This window comes from Sapajus apella, unplaced genomic scaffold, assembly GCF_009761245.1.
Source record: "Sapajus apella isolate SASKATOON/1434 unplaced genomic scaffold, GSC_monkey_1.0 scaffold44, whole genome shotgun sequence".
NCBI classification, from domain to species: Eukaryota; Metazoa; Chordata; class Mammalia; order Primates; family Cebidae; genus Sapajus; species Sapajus apella.
This window is the reverse complement of record NW_022436984.1, coordinates 10,117,611-10,121,951: the sequence shown is the minus strand read 5'-3', so window position 1 is coordinate 10,121,951 and position 4,341 is coordinate 10,117,611.

Sequence of the window (4,341 nt, the reverse complement as noted above, 5' to 3'; positions counted from 1 at the left end):
TGTCATCAAAGAGTTCTGTGTGGAGTCACACTGAGTTCTTTATGCTTTTCTTTCTCCCCCTTTTCATCTTCTTGCCTTTCTTTCCTCTACTTCTGTCCTTTAGCCTTTTGGAATTACAGGGGATCTTATGGTCAGGTTTCAGGCATTACTTTGAAGCCATGTGCTCTTTGAGAATATCTAGGCATGAAATCTTCCTCTTCTTAGATTTATTTGAAACTCTCTTAGGCTTGCTATTTGTTTTTTTTTTTTTTTTTTTTTTTTCTGACTATAAAAATAAAATTGGTTTATTAGCTAATATTTGGAAAACACAGAAGAGTACTGAGAATAAAATAAAATAGTTTATGTTTCCATCCCAGGATTGTATTTTGCATATTGGAGTGTGTGTGTGTGTGTGTGTTTACATTGTAACAAGTCCCAAAATAAGCTTTTCACCTCTTTGAATGTGTGAACTTTTGTCTTTGGGAGTCACAGAATATGAGCCAACATAAAAAGTCCCATTTAACATTTCAGGTTTAAAGTAAATATGTATAATACAGTAGGATGACATTTTGAGGTATTATTGATTTTTTCCTCCCCACGCTTCCTCTTACCGCTGTATCCTCCCCTCAGATGGGTCATGAGACAGGAGGCTTCTTTTGCTTTAAGGGAAGCTGTCATGGTAGAACCAGATGACAAAGGCTGCAAACTCCAATTTTTAATTTCAAAAACTATAACCCGGGAGTGAGACTGATGGATCAGAGGAAAAAATGTAGTCAACTCATTTCTTTCCATTACCTTTGTCCCTTTCCATCACAAATATGTGGAAATATGACAAAAGTTTTATTAGAAACTATAACAAAACTCCCAATTACAACAACAACAATAATAAAAGTTATCAAGAAATAGGCCAGGCATGGTGGTTCATGCATGTAAACCCAGTACTTTGGGAGACTGAGGTGGACGGATCACTTGAGGTCAGAAGTTCGAGACCAGCCTATCCTGGCCAACATGGTGAAACCCCGTCTCTACTAAAAATACAAAAAAAAAAAAAAAATTAGCTAGGCATGGTGGTGCATGCCTGTAATCCCAGCTACTCAGGAGTCTGAGAGCTACTTGGGAGGCTGAGGCAGGAGAATCCCTTGAACCCAGGAGGCAGAGCTTGCCGTGCTGAACTGCAGCCTGAGCCACAGAGTGAGACTCTGTCAAAACAAAACAAAACAAAATGCTGGGCTCAGTGGCTCACACTAGTAATCCCAACACTTTGGGAGGCCGAGGTGGGTGGATCATGAGGTCAGGAAATCGAGACCATCCTGGCTAACACGGTGAAACCCCGTCTCTACTAAAAATACAAAAAAATTAGCCGGGCATGGCGTGTGCCTGTAGGCCCAGCTACTCGGGAGGCTGAGGCAGGAGAATTGCTTGAACCCAGGAGGCAGAGGTTGCAGGGAGCTGAGATCGCACCACTGCACTCCAGCCTGGGTGACAGAGTGAGTCTCCGTCACACACACACACACACACAAAAGGACAACCTCCCTCAGCCCCCAAATTATCAAGAAATAAACTTCAAAAGAAATGTACAGGTCAAACATACTCATTTTAGTATAAAAATGAGTATAGAGGGTCAGAAAGGAAGACGAGAAGGCAGAAATAAATGTAGAGAGAGACATGCCTTGGTTTTGGGTGACAGGAAGCCTTGACTAACAAGATGCTAATTCTCCCTAAAGTAACTTGTAAAGTTTAGGCAATCTCAATCAAAATCTCATCAGGATTACTTGTGGAACTTGACAGTATCATCCCAAAGATCAAATGGAAGAATAAACATGCAGGAATATTGAGGAAATTCAGAGTTGAGGGGTATGAGAAAACTTGCTTGACCACAAATCAAAACTTATTACGAAGCTATACAAAACTGGTGCGGGAATAAGAAACAAGATCAATGGAACAGAGTAGAGATGGGAAATAAATTCTAAGGTATATGAAAGTTTTGTTTCCCCAGATTTACTCCAATAATTTCCCAATTTTAAAAATTATAGTCTCCTATTTCTTTTGTTAACCCCTTTCTCCCCAAGACATCCAGTCATTGCCTAAAAACATAATCAGGTTATATATAAACCTTTGGTTTAAAAGCTTTCAGTGGTTTTCCTTGCACTTGGAATTCAATCCATATTCCTGCACTGAGTGGCCAGACCTGCTGCTCCTGCTAACCTTACTCAAAGCATGCCTCTCCACGCTCAGCCTGTCTCAGCCACGCTGGCCAATTTCTTCCTCCACAAAGCGAAGTTCTTTTCCCCCACAGAGTGTTTGCATGAGCTCCTCCTTCCATGTGGAGCGCTTGTCCCTGGCTCTTTCCCAGGCTGGCTCAGTCTTATTATTTGAGCTCCAGTTCCCATTCAATGGAACTTCCTTCAAGCAGTCTGTAAGAGGAAACTGCCCCACATCGCCACTTCGTTATTCTCTCCCTGCAGTCATTTGTTTCCTTCGTAGCGCTTTGCAAGTTACAATACTTATCTGTCTGCTTATTATGGTCCCCTCTTCTGTACTCTATTCCACCATGGCTGGGACCATGCTCTGCTCATCATTGTCCCTCCAGCATCTAGCACAACACATGGCACAGCAGTAACTCACTCAGTGTTTGTGGAGCAAAAGAAGGAATGCATACATGTGTGGATAATAAAGGTAGTTCTTTGAATCAGTGGGGAGAAGCTGAGTTATTGAAGAAATGACTTTTGGGCAACAGGGTAGCTTTCTGGAACAACAAAAAATGTGAATACCTTCTTGCACATAAATGAATTTATGGTTAACAAAAATTTTAAAATTAAAAACATAATATTTTTTTCTCCACCATCTTTATTGAGGTATGGTTGACAATGCAAATTATATGTATTCAAGTGTACAGTGTGATGATCTGATATAGGTGTACATTATGTGATTACCACGATTCAATTAACACATCTTTCACCACACAGTTACCATTTGTGTGTGTGTGTGTGTGTGTGTGTGTATATGCATGTGCACGGCGGTGAGAACTCTTACAATCTGTTAGCGAATTTCAAGTAGACAATACAACATTATAAACTATAATCACTATGCTTTACGTTGGATCCCCAGTACTTATTCACCTTATAACTGACAGTTTGTATACTTTGACCAGTATCTCCCCATGTTTTCCATCTCTCAGCCCCTGGCAACCACCATTATCCTCTCTGCTTGTATGAGTTCAACTGTTTTAGTTTGCACATATAACTGAGAACATAAAGTAATTGCCTTTCTGTGTCTGGCTTATTTCACTTAACATAATGTCCTCCAGGTTTATCCATGTTGTTGCAAATGGCAGAATTTACTTCTTTTTATGATTGAATAATATTCTGTGTGTGCATGTGTGTACGTACCACATTTTCTTTATTTTCATTTGTCAGTGGTCACTTATGTTGTTTCCATATCTTGGCTATTGTAAATAATGCTACAGTGAACATGATAGTGCAGATTTCTTTTAAACATATGGATTTGGGCCGGGTGCAGTGGCTCATGCCTCTAAGCCCAGCACTTTGGGAGGCTGAGGCAGGAGGATCGCTTAAAGCCAGGAGTTTGAGACCAGTCTGAACAACATACTGAGATCCTGTCTCTACAAAAAAAATTTTCTTAAAAAAATTAGCTGGGCATGGTGGCATACACCTGCCAGCTACTCAGGAAGGTGAGGTGGGAAGATCACTTGAGCTCAGAAGTTCCAGGCTACAGTGAGCTATGATCACACCACTGCATTCCAGCCTTGGTTGACAGAGCAAGGCCCTGCCTCTTAAATATATATATATATAAATTCTTTGTGTATGTACCCAGAAGTAAGATTGCTGGATCATATTGTAGTTTAGGTTTTAATTTTTTGAGGAATCTTCATACTGTTTTCCATAAGGACTGTGTCAATTTACATTCCCATCAGCAGTGTACAAAGGATTCCTTTTCTCCACACCCTCACCAACACTTTTTATCTCTTGCCTTTTTGATAATAGCTGCCCTAACAGGTGTTAGCTAATATCTCCTTGTGAAAACCTTAACATTTCCTGAAGAAAATATAACAGTATTTTTACATATCTTGTGAGCTAATACATGAGTATAATTCTATACTATCTTGGTGATAACCAAGAAATGTTTTGTATCTTTTGTTAAAATTTTAAAAGTCACTCTAATGTTTAAAAAAATTTTGGCATTGATGTATATAAACCTAATGCCATAAGCAATATCATTGTCTTGAGTTTCAGAGTAAGTTGATGTCACAGAGACCACACCAAAGGCAATGGTTTAAATGAAACAGGAGCTGATTTTGCTCTTGCAAAAAATTCAAGGCTGATAGGGCGACTGCAACCTTAA